At 46.4% G+C, this 23,556-nt stretch overlaps 1 long non-coding RNA gene across 3 annotated transcripts in view; it reads right to left on the reverse strand.

Moving 5' to 3' along the window:
- The window catches only part of LOC140419543 (uncharacterized), a 143,172-nt gene that overhangs the window by 72,079 nt on the left and 47,537 nt on the right, over positions 1 to 23,556 (reverse strand). The gene's annotated exons all lie outside the window — the stretch shown is intronic.

A 23,556-nucleotide genomic window follows, 5' to 3' on the forward strand; every position in this document is an offset into this window, starting at 1 on the left:
GGGGGGTGGGAAGAGAAGGGGTTGGAAGAAATTGGGGATCTGTTATTGGAGGGACGGTTTGCGAGTTGGAGGAGTTGTCGAAGAAATTTAGGCTCTCATCGCCTGATTCGTTCAGATACTAGCAAGTTCGCGACTTAGCGAAATGGATCTTTCCGACTTTCCCTGTGGTGCCGCCAACCTCGTTGATGGAGAGGGTTCTTTCGGAGGAGGAGGGGAGTTCCTCGGGTATCTATGGAAGGATTAAACTGTATTTAGGGTAGCATGGTGGTTAGCACAATTGCTTCACAGCTCCAGGGTCCCAGGTTCGATTCCCGGCTTGGTTCACTGGCTGTGCGGAGTCTGCACGTTCTCCCCATGTGCATGGATTTCCTCCGGGTGCTCCGGTTTCCTCCCGCAGTCCAAAGATGTGCAGGTTAGGTGGATTGGCCATGCTAAATTGCCCATAGTGTTCAAAATTGCCCTTAGTGTTGGGTGGGGTTACTGGGTTATGGGGATAGGGTGGAGATGTGGGCTTGGATAGGGTGCTCTTTCAAAGGGCCGGTGCAGACTCGATGGGCCGAATGGCCTCCTTCTGCACTGTAAATTCTATGATTATGTCAAAAGACGCAGTATTGGTGGAGGAGGTTATGGCCAAGTGGGAGAGTGAGTTAGGGGTGCTGTTGGAGGATGTGGTGTGGAGTGAGGCCCTGCAGAGGGTGAACTCCACGTCCTCATGTGCGAAGCTTGGCTGAAAACAGTTTAAAGTAGTGTATCGGGCTCATTTGACTTGGTGCAGGATGAGTAGGTTTTTTGCGGGAGTGGAGGAAGCTTGCGAGCATTGTGGGAGTGGTCTGGCTGATCATGTGCACATGTTCTTCTCGTGTTCTAAGCTCGTGGAGTTCTAGGTCTCCTTCTTGAGTACCATGTCGGCGATTCCGAAAAGTAAACTGGAGTCGTGTCTCTTAGTGGCCATATTTGGGGTGTCAGACATGCCTGAGCTGCAGACGGTGTGGGGGCCTATGTCCCGACCTTCTCCTCGCTGATTGCTCGATGGCATGGAGGTCAGCTTCTCCACCCAGTGCCTTACTGTGGGCGGGAGATCTGATGGAGTTCCTATACCTCAAGAAAGTCATGTACACTGTGAGCAGAGCAATTGAGGAGTTTTACCAATGATGGCAGCCATTTATTATGTATTTCAAAGAGCTGGTCACCATTAGTAGTTAAGGGTGGTGGCTGGGGAGGGGTGGTGCGGGCAGGGTGTAGGGGGAGGTGTCCAGGGGATTGGGTATTTTCAGTGGAAGAGGGTTTGCGATTTGGGCATTGTTTTGGTGTTATGTATAAAATGGAAAATGTTTGAATAAAAATATATTTTAAAAAAACATAGGGAACCTTCTCTGGACTGCCTCCTATGCCAGTATATATTTCCTTCAGATAGGGGACGAAAACTGTTCACAGTATTCCAGGTGTGGTCTAATTCACGTTTTTTCAAACTGTGGGTCGCAACCCCTGGGTGGGTCACGGACGGGCATCAGGAAGGTCGTGGAGCGATTGGTCGTGGCATTCCTGATTGCGGGAAAAGCACCCAATTACCACGACCGGCTTTGAAATTGATCATACCAGCTGTGGCAGATGTTTAAATGGTATGACGCAGTCTTTTGGTCAGAAGCAGTGGCAGAGAGCAGGTCAAGTGCCCAACATGTACACTGACATCATGCGCCCTGTACATCTGTGCTTTTGGCGCAAAATTACAGAGGAGAAAATTCCTCCATTTTCTAGCTGCCAGCAAGCAAGGTAAGAGGACTGTGAAGAACTGAACCATAGAATCCCTACAGTGCAAAAGGAGGCCATTCAGCCCATCAAGTTTGCATCACCGTGTGAAAGAGCACCCTACCTAGGCCCACTCCCCTGCCCAATCCCCATAACTCCATAACCCCACCTAACCTGCACATTATTGGGTACTAAGTGACAATATATCATGGTCAATCCACCTAACCTGCACATCTTTGGATGTGGGAGGAAACCGGAGCATCTGGAGGAAACCCACACAGACATGGAGAGAAAGTGCAAACTCCACACAGATAGTCACCCGAGGGTTGACTCGAATGCAGGTCCCTGCGCTGTGAGGCAGAAGTGCTAACCACTGTGCCATCGTGTTGCACACAGGCGATGAATCATTTTGCTATAAGGAACAAAGGTCCAGAGACACAAACAGGCCAGGATCTCACAATTGAATTTTCTGGAGAGAGCTGCTCAAGAGAGTCCATGGCAGGATAAAGCAGTACTAGTGCCAGCTCTGTGAAGAGCTTCTGGGACTCTGGTGAATAGCCAACAAACAAACACTGAAATCGGGAACAAAGCAGAATAAAGATGATTTCTTGAGGTATGGCTTTGTTAATTGTGCCAATGCAAATGAGGATGCAAAGCTCATGTGTGTTATGTGCAGGGAAGTACGAGCAAATGAGAGTCTAAAATTATCAAAACTTCAGAGGTATTTGAAGACTAAGTATGGTGCGTTTGAGGACAAACCTCTTGATTTTTTGAAAGGATGCAGCGAGAACTTAAACCATCAATTGAAATCCATAACAGAAATGTAACATTGAATGACCAAGAAAGTGATATTGTGAGGACCAAACAGGCTCACCTGTCACATTGAAAGTAAGTGAAAATAGTGGGTTGTGAAGGTCGGCCAGCGTGGGTCGCAAAGGTCGGCCAATTGGTAAAAGTGGGTCCCAGGATAAAACAGTTTGGCCTAACTAGTGCCATGTATAGTTTTAGCAGGACTTTCCTATTTTTGTACTCCATTCCCTTTGAAATAAAGGTCAACTTTCTATTTGCCCTTCCTATTACCTGCTGAACTTGCTTGCTAGTTTTTTGTGATTAATGCACCAAACCCCTCTGAGCTGCAGTTTTTTAAAAAGAAAATAGCAAGTAGTAAGTAAAAAATAATACCGTCAAACAAAGTCAATGTGGCTTTCTGAAAGGGAAATCATGTTTGAGAAATGTATCAGATACTTTGAGGGTGTACACAAGCAGGGTGAATAAAGCAAACCAGTAGATACAGTGGGCGCGATTCTCCACTCCCACACCGGTTGGGAGAATCGCCTGGGCCACCAAAATTTCCGGGGAGGCTGGTCCGACGCCCTCCCGTGATTCTCCCAAGCGGCGGGAACGGCCCGGTCGAGTTTCGCGGGCCGCAGGCCGGAGAATCGCCGGAGACACTGAAAATGGCGATTCTCCGGCACCCCCGCGATTCTGAGGCCCGGATGGGCCGAGCGGCCAGACCAAAACGGCAGGTTCCCCCCGGCGCCGTCCACACCTGGTCGCTGCAGTCGTGGGCGGTGCGTGAACGCTGGGGGGGCGGCCTGTGGGGGGGCGAGGGGGGATCCTGCACCGGGCTTCACCTGGAATGTGGGGTGGCCCGCGATCGGTGCCCACCGATCGTCGGGCCGTCCTCTCTGAAGGAGGACCTCCTTCCTTCCGCGGGCCCGCAAGATCCGTCCCCCATCTTCTTGCGGGGCGGACTTAGAGAGGACGGCAACCACGCATGCGCGGATGACGCCCATTATGCGGCGGTGGCCGCATCATCTATGCGGCGCCGCTTTTACGCGGGCGACAAGGCCTGGCGCGTGTAGGTGATGCGGCCCCGATCCTGGCCCATTGTCAAGGCCTGAATCGGTCGGGACCGGGGCCGTTCACGACGGCGTTCACGACGGCATGGCCACTTCGGCGTGGGAGTGGAGAATCGCGCCCAGTGTATTTGGATTTCTAAAAAGACACAAAAGGCCAGGGCTTAGAAATTGCAGTGAGGAGGAGAGATTGAACAGGTTCGGGATGTTTTCCTTAGAACAGAGGAGGCTGAGGGGTGACCTAATTGAGGTGTATAAAATTATGAGGGGCTTAGATAGGGTAGAGAGGAAAGACCGGTTTTCCCTAGCCAAGGCGTCAATTACCACGGGGCATAGATTGGTAGAAGGATCAGAGGGGACATGAGGAAAACCTTTCTCACCCAGAGGGTAATGGGCATCCGGAATTCACTGCCTAAGTTGGGGATTGAGGCTGAAATGCTCAATTCATTCAAAACGCACCTGGATCTGCATCGAAAGTGCTGTAAACAGCAAGGTGATGGGCCAGGTGCTGGAAAATGGGATTAAAATGAACGGCTAGTTTTTTCTCTCATCTTTTGGCCAGTGCAGACGTGATGGGCTGAATGGCTCTTTCCTGTGCCGTAGCTTTTCCATGGTTCTAAAGAACCCATGGTATTGGGTATGATATATCTGCATGGAGAGAGGATTGGCTAACTAACAGGAAACGGAGAGGCAGGATAATTGGATCATTTTCAGGATGGCAAACTGTAACTGGTGGAGTGGCACTTGGGTCATAATACATCGAGTGGCTCCCCTCTATTCGGCAGACAGGCTACATGCTCACAAAATCTGTAATAAATTTGCCAAACATAATTTCCCTTTTGTAAAACCATGTTGACCCTCTCTGATCATATATGTTTTTCTCAGTGCCTAGTTAAGACTTCCTTAATAATTTTAGAATCACCAACCAGGGGGAACAGCCCTTCTGTACCGAATTGTAAAATCTTCTGCAAAAAAATATATTGACCTGCTCCATTCCTTTACTAACAATTAATTCTCACTTGTATTCATTAGTTGATCTCTTCCAACACTCAGTCAGGATTTGAAAAGCTATATTCCCTTGCATAATTCCAGTAACTCTTTCCTGGTGTGGTAATTCCAAACTCTTCTCAAGAAGTTTCTATTCAAGTGAATTAAATCACCAGCGGCAAAAAGGTAAGTGACAGGAAATCCAGACGATAGTGGCTCAGTGGTAACTGAACTTGGTTAACACCTAGTTAACACCAAAAAAAAAATGCCTTTACACCCACCTAACCTTATTTTTTTCTTCAAATAAAGCAGTTAGCGTATGAGAACCGACTCAAAACAATGTGGTTTAGTTTTGGGACCTCTGAGACATGCAGCATCTGAATGCTGAGCTGTAATGATCTGCTGTCCATTTCCCACACGGCACAGGCAAGGGGTAAAGCTGTTAGGGTTAGTATGGCTGGTTTATATCAGTACTCTCAATTCAGCAACTGCTGGCTGCAGTGCAGCCTAAGAAATAATCGGGTACAACATTTGCAAGTCAAACAAAGAATCTGCAGTTTGTGTTTGACTTGTACTTTTGGGGAACTCCAGCTTAAGTTGAAAATCTACCTATAATCTGCTCCGTCAAAGGTACCAGTACATCAACGTTGGAACATGGCAACAATTGTAAACCTGCCTTCCTTTCTTCATCTCAGAATGCAAGGCCTCATCAAGAAACCTGTGAAATGTCAACTTGGTGGAAGAGGTTAGGTTAGTAAACATCCATTTGCACAGCAGGAGGTCATGTCCTCAACGTGTGCCTCTCATGTTAAAAGGTGTTATACATGCTCAGATTACTATTACTCACCTCTCTGACACACATCTCGAGTTCCAAAACCATAAATGAGATTGATTATATTTATACATTTATATGCTTTCCCTTGGCATGCAGCCATTCATATTTGCCTGCCAGCTGCGGTTAGATACTGCTCAATTATGGAGGGTTCAGGCATTGCAAACAATCTGTTGTACACTTGAGTAAAACTTAAAGCCAGATAAGTGAATGAACCATTTTTTCTCCCATTCTTGTAAGTAACAGACTCTATGCTCATTGCTCTGAGAAACACAGTACTTTCCCATTGGTATTGAGATGACCTGGTAGAGTCAGGGGAATAGATACTGTCCTTTGCAGCTGTGACCGGAAACTCTAAAGGTTGTGTTGCCTGCCCGGTGCCAGGGTCGTGGACATCTCCTCGCAGCCCAAGAGGAACACGTTGTGGGAGGGGAAGGATCCAGTTGTTGTCCATGTGGAAACCAGCAAGGTAGATAGAACCATTAATGGGTCTGAGGAATTTAAACCCAGAACATCAAAGGTAATCAAGTCTGGATAGTTACCGAAACCATGTGCCTATTGGCAACGGGTCAAGCAAATTGAAGAATTAACCACATGCCCCAAAGAGTGATGTGGGAAGGGTTCCAATTCATGGGGCACTGGCATCAATACTCAGGGAAGAGGGAGCTATTTCTGTGAGATGGGCCCCTCCTAAACCGGACTGAAAGCAGTTTCTTGACCAATTGTATACCTGGGGCTGTGGATAGGGCTTTAAAGTAACAGTGGGGACGGGATATGGGGAAGGGTTCGGGTGTAGAGAAATGTAGAATTCTGGAGAGAAAGGTCGAGGCAACAAAACAGTGTAATGATGTGGGTAAAGACAAATAGAGTGGAATAGAAAATTACAGAGAGATTTGTGGTATTCTTATACATGCCAGTAAAGGAAGGGTTAATAAAATGTACACAGAGAGCCACTAGAGGGACCTAGTCTCAGAAGTATACACGGGATGATGCAGAGCCTTGTGGGACAGAAGGTTGGAGTAGGTGGGAGAAGCAAGAGCTATGGAGAAGGACTGAAAATGGTGAGAGAGCAAGAGAGTAGTTTATTATGTTAGTGAGTTAGATGCAGATAAGTATAGTGAGTATAGTTTATGTGTGATCAATCAACTGTTTGTTTCTTAGGGATAAGTGTCAAATCCAGTTAGTAGTTTGTCATGTTATGCAAACATGCAACCAATGAACACTCAGAATAGGACACAACCAATGGGCAGTCAGGACATTCAGAGGTGGCATCACCACAAGGGAGCATGACATAAACACTATAAAAGGAAAGAGGCACTCAATAGAAGGGGTCTGTGTCTACGTTGACGATATCATAATCTGGTCCACAACCCCAGAGGAACATGTGTCGCGACTCAAGAAAGTATTCCGACACATACATGAACATGGCCTCGGGTCCAAGTGCTGTTTTGGGACATCCACGCTGAAGTTCCTGGGCGATCAGATTTCGCAACACGGTGTGCGCCCGGACACAGACAAAATTAAAACCATCGAGGCAATGAAAGGCCCCGAGGACAAGAAGGCAGTACTGCGCTTCCTGGGAATGGTCAATTTCCTTGGCAAGTTCATCCTGAATTTGGCCACACACCACGGCCCTACGCAACCTAGTGAAAAAATCAACCGCCTTTGAGTGTAAGGTGGAGCATCGAACAGAGTGGCTGGAGCTGAAAGCCAAGCTCACCACTGCCCCGTCCTTGCATTCTTTGACCCAGACCGAGAGACCAAGATATCCACAGATGCGAGTCAGGATGGCATTGGGGTGGTGTTGCTTCAAAGAGATGACACGTCATCCTGGGTACCAGTAGCATACGCGTCACGGGCAATGACACCCACTGAGACCAGATATGCACAGATTGAGTAGTGTTTAAGTCTTCTCACCTGCATCCTCAAATTTCATGATTATGTCTACGGCTTGCCAACATTTTCTGTTGAGACGGATCATAGGCCTCTGGTCCACATCATCTAAACACATCATCTATAAGGACCTGAATGACATGCCGCCAAAATTCTGCTCAAACTCCGGAGGTATGGTTTCAATTTGGTGTACACACCTGGCAAGGAGCCCATCATCGCCGATGCATTGTCCCGCTCTGTCAACTCACCCAGTGAACCACTGGAGATCATCCAGCACATCGAATTGCAGGTACAACTGTGTGCAAGCACTCTCCCAGCAACAGATGAGAAGATCGTTCTCATCCGAGAAGAGACGGCCAAAGACCCCCTGTTGCAGCGAGTCATTCACAACCTCAGCAATGACTGGCAGAAAGGGCAATGCCCTCAATTCTACAACGTCAAGGATGACCTGACGCTGATCGACGGCATCCTGCTCAAGCTGGACAGGATAGTCATCCCGCCACGTCTCCAGAGCATGGTGCTGCGGCAGATTCATGAGGGACACCTGGGCGTAGGAAAGTGCAGACGCAGGGCCCGGCAAGCTGTCTACTGGCCCGGCACCAACCAGGACATCACGGGCATGGTCCTGAACTGCGAAACCTGACAGAGGTTCCAACCAGCGCAGAGCAAGGAGACACTCCAACAACATGATCTAGAGACCGTTCCGTGGTCCAAGGTTGGCATTGACCTATTCCACGTGAAAGGTCGGGACTATATCTTAATCATCGATTACTTTTCGAACTATCCTGAGGTGCTGAAGCTGCCAGTCCTCACCTCACAGACCATCATCAAAACGTGTAAAGAGACATTCTCATGGCATGGCATCCCGAACACCGTCATGGGCGACAATGGCCCGTGCTTCCACAGTCGAGAATGGTCCACGTTTGCCAAGAGCTACAATTTCAGGCATGTCACCTCCAGTCCGCACTATCCGCAGTCCAATGGCAAAGTCGAAAAAGGGGTTCACATCGTTAAGCAGCTCATCCGCAAGGCCTCGGACTCCGCTTCCGACATACACCTTGCACTGGTGTACCGGGCGACTCCCTTGTCAACTGGCTGTCACCAGCTCAACTGCTGATGAACAGGGACCTGCGGACGGCGCTTCCAGCCATACACCTGCCGAACCTTGATCACCTCCCGGTGCTGCAGAAGATGCAGCAGCTTCACAACAGCCAGAAGCAGGGCTATGACGCACATGCCACCGATCTGGACGTGCTATCCCCGCCAGACATGGTCAGGATCAAGATACCGGATGGTGGGTGGTCTGCTCCGGCTGTCGTTGTTCGACAGGCCGCGCCCAGATCCTATGTCATACGTATGGCTGATGGCTCCATTGTGCGAAGGAATCGAAGGGCACTGCGAAAAGTTGCTTGCCCACAACCACTTTCCCCTCCATTTCCACATGTCGAATTGCCACCTCCAGACACCTCGAACCACGAGGCCACCAGTCGTGCCTCCCACTCGTCTGTCAAGACACCGTTCTCCCCTCCACCACCTCTCCGGCGGTCGACAAGGATCAGCCGCAAGCCTCAGAGACTGGACTTATGAGCATTTGTTTTGTTTGTTCTGTTCTGTATTCCTCAGTCAGTCACATTAGACAGACACATTCACATGTATAGACATCTAAAAAAAAGGGGAGATGTCATGATATGCAACATGCAACCAATGAACACTCAGAATAGGACACAACCAATGGACAGTCAGGACACTCAGAGGTGGCATCACCACAAGGGGGCATGACATAAACACTATAAAAGGGATGAGGCACTCACACCCGACCTCTTTCCACAGACAGACATCTAGAGAGTTAGACAGGGTTGATCAGCAGCATCACACCCCAGCACGTGGCTTAGAGCAAGCTGGTACAGTTAGACTGAGTTACTACAGTTAGATTAGCAGAGAGTCGAACTCATTTGAGAACTATGTTAATAGTTCAATAAACACGTTGAACTCATTCCAGAGTCTGGAGCATCCTTTAGTTAAGACTGCATCAAGTAGCAGCCTGTGTTATCCGAAGCAACATAACACAACATAGTCTTTAATAAAATAGTTTTGTTGGTTTACAAGATTCGTTGTTCTCTGATCAACACTACAAATTGAAGCATCCATATAGAGCAAGGCAGAGAACAACACAAATTTAACAATAATTGTGTGGCAGTAAACAAGATCAATGCAGGGTATAGTAAAACAAAAGTTAAAAAATGAAATTCGACAGCATGATGGCGCAGTGGATAGCACTGCTGCCTCACGGCGCCGAGGTCCCAGGTTCGATCCTGGCTCTGGGTCATTGTCTGTGTGGAGTTTGCACATTCTCCCCATGTTTGCGTGGGTTTCGCTCCCACAACCCAAAGATGTGCAGGCTAGGCAGATTGGCCAGGCTAAATTGCCCCTTAATTGGAAAAAATTAATTGGGTACTCTGAATTTTTTTTTTAAATGCATCTGCAATAATAATTGACGAACTATTGCACAAATGAAGGTAAATAGTTCAGATCTAATCACCATTACAGAGACATTGTTGCAAGGTGATCAAGGTTGGGAAATAAATATTCTAGGGTACATAATATTTTGGAAATACACAGGGAATGGCAAGAGAGGAGGATAGCTCTGATAGTAGCGGATGACATAAGGGCATCAGTGAGAAAGGATCTGGCCTCAGAAGATCATGCAGTAGGATCATTATAGGTGAAAATGTGGAATAGCAAGAGCCAGAACATACTGGTAGGAGTATTTTATAGCATCCCTAACAATAGTTATACCGTTGGACAGAGCATTTAACAACAAATTATCAGAGCTTGTAACAAAGGAAATGTAATAAATATGAGGGATTCATTAATGTTCATTTGGACTGGGACAATCAAAGTGACAATAGTGGTCCAGAAGATATTTTTGTAGAATGGTTGTAGTTGGGCATGTAGTTGGGCGGGACGGTAGCACAAGTGGTTTGCACTGTGGCTTCACAGCGCCAGGGTCCCAGGTTCGATTCCCCACTGGGTCACTGTCTGTGCAGGGTTTGCACATTCTCTCCGTGTCTGCGTGGGTTTCCTCCCGGCGCTCCAGTTGCCAAAGACATAAGAACATAAGAACTAGGAACAGGAGTAGGCCATCTGGCCCCTCGAGCCTGTTCCGCCATTCAATGAGATCATGGCTGATCTTTGTGGACTCAGCTCCACTCTCCGGCCCATACACCATATCCCCGAATCCCTTTATTCTTTAGAAAGGTATCTATATTTTTCTTAAAAACGTTTAAAGAAGGAGCCTCAACTGCTTCACTGGGCAAGGAATTCCAGAGATTCACAACCCTTTGGGTGAAGAAGTTCCTCCTAAACTCGGTCCTAAATCTACTTCCCCTTATTTTGAGGCTATGCCCTCTAGTTCTGCTTTCCCCGACCAGTGGAAACAACCTGCCTGCATCTATCCTATCTATTCCCTTCATAATTTTATATGTTTCAATAAGATCCCCCCGCATCCTTCTAAACTCCAATGAGTACTGTCCCAGTCTACTCAACCTCTCGTCATAATCTAATCCCCTCAACTCTGGGATCAACCTAGTGAATCTCCTCTGCACTCCCTCCAGTGCCAATATGTCCTTTCTCAGGTAAGGAGACCAAAACTGAACACAATTCTCCAGATGTGGCCTCACCAACACCTTATACAATTGCAGCATAACCTCCCTAGTCTTGAACTCTATCCCTCTAGCAATGAAAGACAAAACTCGATTAGCCTTCTTAATCACCTGTTGCACCAGGTCCCTCTGCACAGCAGCATGTTTTAACATCTTACCGTTTAAATAATAATCCATTCTGCTGTTATTCTTCCCAAAATGGATAGACGTGCGGGTTAGGTGGATTGACCATGATAAATTGCCCTTAGTGACCAAAAAGGTTAGGAGGGGTTATTGGGTTACGGGGATAGGGTGTACGTGAGGGCTTAAGTGGGTCAGTGCAGACTCGATGGGCTGTATGGCCTCCTTCTGCACTGTAGGAATTCTATGATGATGATGACATGAAACCTTAATTCTGCTACCAACCTTGCAACAACCTTCAGCTTGGACATTGTATTGAGAAAGCGGTCAACTTTAATGCTGCTCATGTGATAGTCACATTTGAGTGTCGGTATTATGATGGAAAGGATTCTGCTCATGCTAATGAATTAAGAAACACAGCCTCCAGCTGAATTAAGTCGATTTCTCATCTCTTTTGCCTTTGGGCATTTCTAGCCTGAAACCAACTAGTGATAAAGTTATTTTAGATCTCATATGGTATAATCAAGAAGGTTAATTAGTAATGTAGGTGAAATATCCATGGAGAAATAGTGATCATAATACCATTGAATTTGAAAACTAAGGTCGGAGCAGTTGAGGGCACAGCTTCTAGCGACAGGATGGCTGAAATCAAAGGAGCCGAAGAGGACAGAATTAGAAGGCTTTAGAGATGGATTGGATTGGATTTTGTTTATTGTCATGTGTACCAAGGTACAGTGGGAAGTATTTTCCTGCGAGCAGCTCAACTGATCATTAAGTACATGAAAAGAAAAGGAAATAAAAGAAAATACATAATAGGGCAACACAAGGTACACAATGTAACTAAATAAACACCGGTATCAGGTGAAGCATACAAGGGTGTAGTGTTAATAAGGTCAGTCCATAAGAGGGTTGTAGGGCCAGGGAAGAGTAAAGGGACATGGAGTGATTTGTAAACGCGATGAGAATTCTTAAATCGAGACTTTTCTGGATCAGGGGCCACATGGATCATGGGATATAATGTGGGTTAGGACATGGGCAGCAATGTTCGAAGGAGCTGAGGTTTCTGGTGGAAATTGGGAGGTCAGGCAGGAGACATTGGCATAGTAGTTTCGCGGTAACAGAGATGATGAGAAAGTTTCAGCTGATGAGCAGAGGTGTGGTAGTTATAGTCAAGGTTATGGTGGTTAAGTTGGTGACTTTCGTGGTGGATGGGTATGCAGCTGGGAGCTCATATTGTTGTAAATATGACACCAAAGTTGCACACGGTCCCTGGAAGCAGCCAGTGTTGGAGGAATGGAGTCAGTGACTAGGAACGGTGTGTATTGCGCAGTCTAAAGTCTTACCAATATTTATCTGAGGAAATTTCAATGAAATGTCATCAATTTATTATGTTAACTCTTCTTTTCTCTGTGGATGCTACTTGGTTGTCTGAGTATTTCCAGAAATATTTGTTTTTTATTTCATACTTCCAGCATCTGCAGTCTTTTGCTTTTTTCTGTGAGGGCTTTGTTAGCAGTGTGGTAGCGATGGAAGGGTTCAAATATGGATCTGTGGCAAATATTAGGATTATGTTTAGGCACAGATTCAGGAAATGCAGTGGGAGGTTAGTAAAGATTTTCTGGCACAGAATTATTGGAAATGCCTTATTACGATTAGAGTTTGATCCAGATTATGACATAATAAAACAAAGAACAAAGAAAAGTACAGCACAGGAACAGGCCCTTCGGCCCTCCAAGACCGTGCCAACCATGCTGCCCGACTAAATTACAATCTTCTACACTTCCTGGGTCCGTATCCCTCTATTCCCATCCTATTCTTGTATTTGTCAAGATGCCCCTTAAATGTCACTATCGTCCCTGCTTCCACCACCTCCTCCGGCAGCGAGTTCCAGGCACCCAATACCCTCTGTGTAAAAAAACTTGCCTCATACATCTACTCTAAACCTTGCCCCTCGCACCTTAAACCTATGCCCCCTAGTAATTGACCCCTCTACCCTGGGGACAAGCCTCTGACTATCCACTCTGTCTATGCCCCTCATAATTTTGTAGACCTCTATCAGGTCGCCCCTCAACCTGCGTTGTTCCAGTGAGAACAAACCGAGTTTATTCAACTGCTCCTCATAGCTAATGCCCTCCATACCAGGCAACATCCTGGTATATCTCTTCTGCACCCTCTCTAAAGCCTCCACATCCTTCTGGTAGTGTGGTGACTGGAATTGAACACTGTACTCCAAGTGTGGCCTAACTAAGGTGCAACATGACTTGCCAATTCTTATACTCAATACCCCGGCCAATGAAGGCAAGCATGCCGTATGCCTTCTTGACTACCTTCTCCACCTGTGTTGCCCCTTTCAGTGTCCAGTGGACCTGTACGCCTAGATCTCTCTGACTGTCAATACTCTTGAGGGTTCTACCATTCACTGTATATTCCCTACCTGTATTAGACCTTCTAATTTAAAAAGTAATTCCATAAGTGTTCAAAAGGAAGAATATGAAAGGACACAGGGTAATGGGAGGGAAATGGGCCCAAACAATTAGCGTCAGCAGTGGCACAATGGATCATTGCCCCCTCTCTCCACCCCTACAGTAATTTCAATGGAATTAATGCACCTTCCAAGCAAACCAATATTCCTATTTTGCACACTAACTCTTCTTGTGGGCTCTGAAATTGCCAGTTTGCTCGGTGTATGCAGTGGGTCCATGGGCGGCACAGTGGTACAGTGGTTAGCACTGCTGCTTCATAGCGCCAGGGACCCTACTTCAATTCAGACCTTGGGTGGCTGTCTGTGCGGAGTCTGCATGTTCTCCCCGTGTCTGAGTGGGTTTCCGCTGGGCGCTCCGGTTTCCTCTTACAATGCATGTTAGGTGGGGTTATGGGAATAGGGTACTTGATGGACCAAATGGCCTCCTTCCAAACTGTAGGGATTCTATGGATTATGGTCAGGCCAAACCCATTCCATATTAGATGCCAATGTCTGGGAAACAAGGGAGATTCCTCCTAGCAGTCTGAACGGCACTAAATCCAGATCTCAGAAGTGAAATACAATTCTGAATGAACTGCCCCACCCAGTACCACAATACTAATTTGCCCTTTCACCTCTTCTATTCAATGCTCGGATTTGCACTGAGTCAGGGGCTGTTCACAGTAACTTCATACCTGTGACACTAAAAGGTTACATATAAAGCGGCAGGCAAGACTTGAATGTGAGATTTGTGCTTCCGTTTCCATTTCCACTGGTGCGGGGATAAGGGTGCGGGTAGCAAGCCCCCAAGCAGCACATCCTTGCCAGCTCCATTGCAGATGCGGCGGTTTAATCCACTCCACCCCCCACTTTCTGGAGCTAGGACCCGACTGTAAGAATACATGATTCACAGCAGCTAAGAGGAACCAGTCCCAAGTGGGGAACCAAAGAAAGGTCAGTCACCTGCTGCTGGAATTCTTTCATCGACAGGCTTTGAAATGGACAAAAAAATGTTCTTTCTGTTTCATTAATTTAGATGATATATTGGAAGGTCGATGTGTTTTTGCTCCGATGATTTTTTATAGGACCCTGTCCTGCAAAATTAAGTTGACCATTACATTCACCAGCATTGTGTAAATGTTGAGATGTATTAGAATAATTTCTTTTGGACAAAGTGCGATTATATTTTCAAAACTAAAGAAAACATTGCTTAGGAACTCTCAGTGTCAGGATCTGAATTAATTAAAATCCCTAGTCCCCTAAAATCGAAAAACAATAGACAACTACTGCTAGAGTGCATTGATTGACAGGCTATCTATTGCAGCTTAGAAAAAAAAATGTCCATCTGTTTTTTCAATATCAATAGGCATCAATATCTGTAAGTTACAATGCTTTGTTATTATATCTGAGCCTATTAGGAATGTTTGGCTGAGCTTCAAAAAACCCAGAACTTTTTATCTCAGTCGGAGGCTCTGCAGACAGTTTGACTGACAGTTTTAAGAGGATATTAAAGAATTGTAGATCTTTGATGTGAAATAAACGTTTGCTTTTACATCAGATTGACAGCTTGAAGGGATTTAAATTTGCTGAACAGCCTTTTTGAAGGAGATTTATTTTCAGTATCAAATGTGTCTCAATGACAACTTTATTACATAGTTAGAGTTTATTTTTTTATATATATTTAAAAACATGACTCCTGATGTATGCCCATAATAAGGGATATGAGGGGACATGGAGGAAGAATGGGTATATGAGGAGGCATGGAGGATTCATGAGATAGCATCCTTCACTTTAAAACAATGAACAGAAATTATTATGAATCAGTTTATTTTTTGTCACTTGATGTGGCTTTGCATGCAGGATTAAGGATATATAAAGGTCAACGTGTAAAAACCACCAGCGGTTGCATAGTGGTATTGTCACTGGACGAGTAAACCAGGGTTCGAATCCCGCCACTGCAGATGGTGAAATTTGAATTCAATAAAAATCTGGAATTAAAAGTCTAATGATGACCATGAAACCAGTGTTGATTGTCATTTAAAAACCCATCTAGTTCACTGATGTCCTTTAGGGAAGGAAATCTGCCATCCTTACCTGGTCTTCCCTAAATGTGACTCCAGACTCACAGCATTGTGGTTGACTCTTAACTGCCCCCTCAAGAGCAATTAGGGATGGACAATAAATGCTGGCACAGCCAACGACACCCAAGCCCCATGAACAAATGTTTCAAAATGCATCCTTATAAGGAGGGGTAGGGATGGTGGTTGCTCACAGTATACATCTAGATCATTAGTTCTGGTGCTTGGCCGGTCGAAATTAGTGCACTAGAGAACGTCTAGTTTGTGACTAGTTGAATGTTTATTGTTAAACAATAACGTGGGTCAGATAATAATAAGAAAACTATCAAAATCTACTATTATATTACTATTATAAATTATCTAAGAGCTACTACTAATGTGACTATCTACTATGATGACTATCTCCAGACTCCCCGAGGTAACAGTGTCACATGGTTGTTCTTTACTGCCACCTGATGGTTGGAGGTCCGAAATATTAATATTTTCATGATTGTTTATTCATATCATCACATCCCCTTTCCTTTGGAAATGAACAATATTTACATACATTTATAAATTCAATACACAATACATATGATATTCATAATATTTCAATTATTTACATGTTCAATGTCCCATCACAAATTCAATCTTTCTGGCTTTCTTCTGTGTCTTCTAAGCTATGGTTGAACTTGTGAGTTTGATTTGCTTTCAACTGTTTGTGAAGATGGTTCTTGCTGTGTTTCTGTGCGTTGCACATCTTCAGCTTGTTCTGTTTCTGTGTGCTGAGGTAGCATTTGCTCAGTTGTCCTGAGATTGCTTTCTATATCATTTTGTGGTTCTGAAATAGGAGGTTGCTGAACCTTCAGCAAGGCTCTCCTGTTTCTTCTTAGAATTTGCTCTTCATTGGTGACGATGATGTATGACTGCAGATCTGATGGTTGTATTACCTTTGAACACTTCAACCATCCACATCCATCAGGATCTTCTACCTGACCGTGTCATTCTTTGCTAATGGTTGCAGACACCTTGTAGATCTATCATAATATTTCTTCTGCCTCATTTTTGAAATATGATCTTCTTCACAAGTTTCTGATTAGTTTGTTCCAGTGAAAGATGTGGTTAGATAGTTCTGAGTTGTCGATTCATTAACAATTGTGAAGAGAGGACATCCTGTGGCGGCAAGCAGAGGGGAAGTCGCACGCTGGGTGGCTCCTGCTTGAGGCGTGCTTTTAGGAGTTTTAAAGTCCGGTCCTGCGGGCAATTTGCGAATGATTGATTGAAAGAATGTACAAGGAAGGCAAAGGATTAAGAAAAACAGCCGTGAAGAAGGGAGGGAGTGAGTGTTCACCGTCGAGTGAGAGGACCAGCCAGGGAGCGAGCAAGATGGCGGAGGCTGGGCTGCCGGGTGGGGCCGCACTGTTCACAGCAGAGAGGATGACTGAGTGATGTCTTTGGAGCTGGAGAAGCAGTGTGCGAAGCACATGGAGGTGTTGAGGAAGGAGATGGCGGTGGCTTTGAAGACGTTGCTGGAGGAGGCAGTCGCCCCGTTGAGAGTAGCTGTGGCGAAGACATCGGCCGAGGTGAGGGAGCAGAGCGAGAGGATGAAGGGAGTGGAGGAGGCCATGACACAGCACAGTGATCAGCTCACCTCGATGGGGGATATGCTGCGGAGGGTGGTCGAGGCCAATAAGGGACTTTGAGCAAAGCTGGAGGACCTGGAGAACCGCTCGAGGCGGCAAAATGTGAGCATTCGAGCTTGCTCGAGGCTGACGGAGCACTTTGCCAAGATGTTGAACTGGACCAAGCTCATCAGTCGCTGAGGCCGAAGCCAAAGTTAAATAAGCCGCCAAGGGCAGTGATCATCTGCTTTCACAAGCACTAAATGAAAGAGAAGGCGTTGAACTGGGCGAAGCAGAAGCAGGAGGTGCAGTGGGCTGGTGCTGTGATAGCATATACCAAGACTTGACAGTGGAGCTGGCAAAGAGGCGAGCGGCTTTCAGGCGCTTTAAGACGGCATTATACAACAGCAGGGTGCGATATGATTTGGTGTGGTGTAATGCTCGATCAATAACGCCAGAAGCACGATTGGATTGAAGGCTTTATTGGACTAGATGTTTCCCCCAGCAGCGCAGGTACAGAATGCAGCTGGTAGGGAGACAAAGGCTCTTATACTCCACCTTACTAGGCGGAACCAGCAGGCAGGCTTCACCAATGATATTGCTGTCTCAGGTACCTCCCACACCAATGGTCTTACAGCATCAACCTGGGTACCGTAATACCCCTAATACCGACTACCACATGGCGTATCCAGCAAAGCTGAGGGTGAACTACAACGGCGGAGATTTTTACTTCGAGACAGTGGAGGCGGTGGAGGAAGAAGGCCTGGGAAGACATGAAGACTGGAACTGAAGAGGGGTTGTGGACTGTGAATGGGGAGGTGGGAGAGTGTGTAAATGTGTTATTGTTTGGCCTACATTGTTCTTTATTTACTTCACGCTGTTATAGAGTTTAAATTTATTTTTAAATTGCCATTCTTTGTTGCTGTGGTGAACCACTGTATTATGGGATGTAAGGTAGGACCTGCACTACAGGTTCGCCGGTAGCCCCTGCCGGCTGGCTCCGCCCACTATGATCTGTATAAATATGCATGACCTCCAGTGCCCTGCCATTTCACCAGCTGCAGCAGGAGGCCGCGCATCTGACTGCAATAAAGCCACAGTTGTACCCAATCTGCGTCTTTGTGCAATTGATTGTACATCAATTTATTGCAGACAGATTTTTCCACAGAATGGATATCAGAATCAAACCAGATCGCCTGCAGCTGGATCTGCACTCGCCCGATGCCAGAAACGACTTTAATCACTGGCTAGCCTGTTTTGAGGCCTACATCAACGCTGCGAACCCCGCGCCAACGGAGGCTCAGAAGATAAACGTCCTGTGCTCCAGACTGAGCTCCAGCATGCTCCCGTTGATCCAAGATGCCTCGAATTACGCAAAAGCAATGGCATTCCTTAAAGAACACTATGCTCAGAAGATGAACATGCTCTTCGCCAGGCATGTACTCGCCACCCGCTCGTGAGGGGGTTGGGTAGCCGAGTCAAGAGATCAAGGGTGCTGCCGCATCTGAGAGGTTTGAAGGCCAATGTGGTGATGCTGCAGGAGACTCACTTGAGGGTGAAGGACTAGGTGAGGCTTAGGAAGGGCTGGGTCAGCCAGCTGTTTCATTCGGGATTTGATGGTAGGGCTCGAGGGGCAGTGATCCTGATTATCAAAAGAATACAGTTCCAGATGGAGAAAGTGGTTGCAGACCAGGGAGGCAGATATGTGATAGTGACAGGGGAATTGGAGGGGAGGCTGATGGAGCTGGTAAGTGTGCATGGTCCCAACTGGGGTGATGTAGGATTTGTGAAGGAGGTGTGTGGGGCCATCCCCAACTTGGATTCACATGAATTGATACTGGGTGGGGACTGGAACCTGGTGCAGGAGCCAAGATGGGACAGGTGACAGGGAGGGCAAAGGCATTGGCTGGACTAATGGTGGGAATGGGAATGGTGGACCCTTGGAGATTTCTGCACCCGGGGGAGCGGGAGTTCTCTTTTTTCTCCTCGGTCCACAAGGTTTATTCGCAAATTGACTTTTTTGTGGTCGGGAAGGCGCTGTTGGCAGGGGTTAAGGGGTCAGAGTACTCGGCAATTGCGATGTCGGATCATGCGCCGCATTGGGTGGATATGGTGTTGGAGAGGGGGGCAGTGCAGAGGCTGGGGTGGAGATTAGATGTGGGACTGTTGGGGGACCGAGAATTCTGTGATAAGATTGGGAAAGTAATCGAGGAATATGTGGGGTTCAATTGTATGGGGGTGGTTTCGCAGGCGGTGGTGAAGGGATAGGTGATCTCGTTTAAGGCAAAGGTGGATAAGGAGGAGAGGTGGTGCGACAAAGGGTAAAAGATGAGATGCTGGAGGTAGTCAGGAGTTATGCAGAAGATGGGGATCCAGCGAAATTGGAAAGGAGGAAGGATTTACAGACGAGTTTTGACCGGTTGTCCACAAGGAAGGCGGTGCGCCAATTGAGGCGGGCAAGGGGCGCGGTGTACGAATATGGAGAGAAAGCAGGGCGCATGTTGGCAAGCCAGCTTCGGAGGGGGGCAGTGGCATGGGAAATTGTTCAGGTGCGGGATAGGGCAGGGAAGTTGGTGGTGGCTCCAGATCAGATTAATAGGGTATTTGAGGAGTTTTACGAGAGATGTTTAGGCCGGAGCCACCTGGGGAGGATCGGGAGATGCAGGAATTCCTGGATGGTTTGGAATACCCGAGGTTGGTGGAGGGGGATAGGGACATCTTGGATGGGGCGATAGCCGAACAGGAGATAAAAGATGCGATTGGGAGGATGCAGTCGGGGAAGGTAGCAGGGCCAGATGGGTTTCCGGTGGAGTATTACAAGAAATTTAAAGATAAGTTGGCGCCGCTAATGGTGGGGATGTTTGAGGAGGCGATAGGGAAGGGGCTGTTACCACAGACTTTGGGCAGGCATCGATCTCCCTGTTGCTCAAGAAGGATAAGAATCCAACAGAATGTGGGTCGTATAGGCCCAGGCCCATATCACTTTTGAATGTGGACGCAAAGGTATTGTCGAAGATATTGGCGGGTAGGTTGGTGTAATGCCTCCTGAAGGTGATAGACGAAGATCAGGCGGGGTTTGTGAAGGGGAGGCAGCTCTTTTTGAACATTAGGAGGTCATTGAATGTGGTTATGGCCGAGAAGGCGTTTGACCGAGTAGAATGGGGGTATTTGATGGCAGTTCTGGAGCGGTTTGGGATTGGGTAAGGCTGCTGTACAGGGAGCCGAGGGCGAGTTTCCACACGAATAACATGAATTCGGGATATTTTGCTCTGCACCGTGGGACAAGGCAGGGTTGTCCAATGTACCCCTTGTTGTTCGCGCTTGCGATTGAGCCGTTGGGCATTGCGTTGAGGAGTTCGGAGGTGTGGAAAGGGATAGTGCCGGCGGGGTGGGCCGGGGAGATGGGGTGGGGGGGAGGTGGGCGGGGGGAGGTGGGCGGGGGGGTTGGGGGGTGGGGGAGGTGGGCGGGGGGGGGGGGGGTAGAGCATTGGGTATCTTTGTATGCGGACGACTTGCTGTTGTATATATTGGAACCGAGTGGGTCGATGAGGGACATATTGAAGTTGCTTCGAATGTTTGGGTCTTTTTCGGGATATAAACTTAATTTAGAGAAAAGTGAATATTTGGTGGTGTCTCGGCCAGGGAGGGGGCAGGGGTGGGGGCGGGGCTGCCATTCCGTAGGGAATGGGTATCTGGGGGTGCAGCTGGCAGGGGATGGGGAGGGCTCCGTAGCTATAAATTTCTAGTTTGGTGGGAGGGTGAAAGTGAATCTGACAAGGTGGCAGGTCGGGTACAGGCAATTAAAATGTATGTGTTTTCAGTGCCTGCTGATCTTTCTGCCAAAGGCATTTTTCAAGCAGGTTGAAAAGATGATTACCTCATTTATGTGGGGAGGGGAAGGTGGCTCGGATTAGGAAGATGCTGTTACCGAGAGGACGGCAGTCGGGAGGGTTGGGTCTTCCGAATTTACTATATTATAGTAAGTGAACGCGGCGAATGTGGGGAGCTGGGTTAGAGGAGGTGGATTCCCAGTGGGTTAGAATGGGGGAGAGTCTGTGTAGGGGGTCGGCGCTGAGGGCGTTGGCAACAGCGCTGCTCCCGATGGCCCCGGGGAAATACTCAGGGTGTCCGGTAGTAGAAGCAACATTGAAAATCTGGAGGCAGTTGTGCCAGCACTTTAGGCTGGGGGCGGGGTCAAGGGAAATGCCGATTCCAGGGAATCACAGATTTGAGCCAGGGAAGAGGGATGGGAGTTTTCAGAGATGGGAGGGGAAGGGAGTTAGGGCATTAAAGGATCTGTTTCTGGGGGGCCGGTTTGCGGGATTGAAAGAGCAGGAGGCGATATATGGGTTGGGGCAAGGGGAAATGTTTAGGAGTATGCAGTTCCGAGATTTTGCTAAGAAGGAGATTGATGCGCAATCAATCACTACTGAAGCTGACGAATGTGATATAAAATAGTTACTTTAGAGTTACTAGTTAATGTAATGTAGAAATAAGCCACTTTGATTTTTGCAGTTAGGGACAAAGGAATTTGAGACCGCATGGAAAAAGCAGGAAGAGGTGTGTCTATGAGGGTGATGCTTCATTGATAGGGGCCAGAGAAAGGGATTGGAAGTGAGCCAATCAGAATAGATCGAACAGGTCAGGAGGGACATAGGCTGACCTATGTCCGTCGAGTATGTGAAACTTGATACCATTTGAACTGATTTTGCAGAGATCCCTTTGTCTGTTAGTTCAGTCGTTTTCTGGAATGAAAGAGGCTGGATGTCTCTTACATTTCTGTAAGATGATTAAGCTTGCAAGCTAAATAAATAACTTCTGTTTACGTGCAAATCCGTCTCAACTTTTATTGAGGCCAGACTGACAGAGAAAGAAATTTGGAGATCAACATTTGGTGCCGAAACCCGGGATTTCTCTGGGCGATCCTGTTCCAACTGCGAAATCAGAATTAGACTGATTATGAACAGGAGGACGGGAACAAAGGGCCCTCAATGTAGAAATGGAAAACGACCAGCATTGATTGTTCCCCTCTTCTTATCGTCTGATTAGTCTGGTCACTCGCGGTTGGCACAGAAAGACCGCCTCGACGAAATCACAGGTCAGTCTGGGGATTAGCACTTTAATTGATGGGATTTCATATTGTTGTTTCGGCTTGGGTTAGGGTTTTGGGCTGATGGGACTTTAAATAATAAAGGTTCAGTCTATTATCGGGGTTCAGAGGCTGATGTGACTTTAAATAATAAAGGTTCAGTCTATTATCGGGGTTCAGAGGCTGATGTGACTTTAAATAATAAAGGTTCAGTCTATTATCGGGGTTCAGAGGCTGATGTGACTTAAATAATAAAGGTTCAGTCTATTATTAGGGTTCAGAGGCTGATGGGACTTTAAATAATAAAGGTTCAGTCTATTATATGGGTTCAGGGGCTGATGGGACTTCAATAGATGGGGGTTCAGTCCAGTATAACTGTTTTTAAATCTGAAGATGGTTCAACTCTATGTGTGAGTGTTTTAAATATATAGTTGATTAAGCTAAAATTGTCTCCTTGGACTGTAAAGTTCCGAGGTCTAGTTGAGATTGTGAGGTTGAAGCAGAAGTCTCTCAAAGGGTTAACAGCAGCAGGCGGAGTTGAAAACAGACAGTGCTTCTCACTCAGGCCTTGAGATAACAGTCTGCAGTGTAATCGGATACCTTTCCTTTGAGTCAGTGAACACCAGCAAAGTTACGTTTTGAATTAATTAAAGGAAACCAGTGGGTTTCTCCACCTCTTTGATAAAAGTTATTATTTTCGAAAGCAATTGATTGAAATTGCCAGAATCTTAAATTTTACTTACTTGAAATAAGGTTTATCTCATTTTATCTGGAGATTAATAGAAACTTAAAGAAGATCATGGACACCATTTTAAAAAGTGTCAATCTGAAGATGATAATTGATTTTGCTAATACTTATGATAGTTGATTTTGCTAATACTTATGTGTATGTAACAGAAAAAAAACTTGTTAAAAGAAAAAATTGTTAAGATAAAGAAATAATTAAGTTGTAAATGTTATACAAGTTTGTGTTAAGCAAATTGTAAATTTAGTTCTGAGTTGAGATCAGAGCTAAGCTTGCAAGTTGCAGTAATTCAATTTGAATTTTCAAACATTTTTAAGTTTTAAAAAAAAAGAGAGCAAATAGAGAAAAGAAGGACACAGATCTTGAATGCGTTGAATAGCACATTTCAAAGGCCCATAAATCTTTCTGTTATCTTAGACCTAAAACCTAGGAAGATTGATGAGCCATAGGAATGTCTGGGGCGTTTTAATGAAATCTACCGGG

Source organism: Scyliorhinus torazame, chromosome 1 (assembly GCF_047496885.1).
Source record: "Scyliorhinus torazame isolate Kashiwa2021f chromosome 1, sScyTor2.1, whole genome shotgun sequence".
NCBI lineage: Eukaryota > Metazoa > Chordata > Chondrichthyes > Carcharhiniformes > Scyliorhinidae > Scyliorhinus > Scyliorhinus torazame.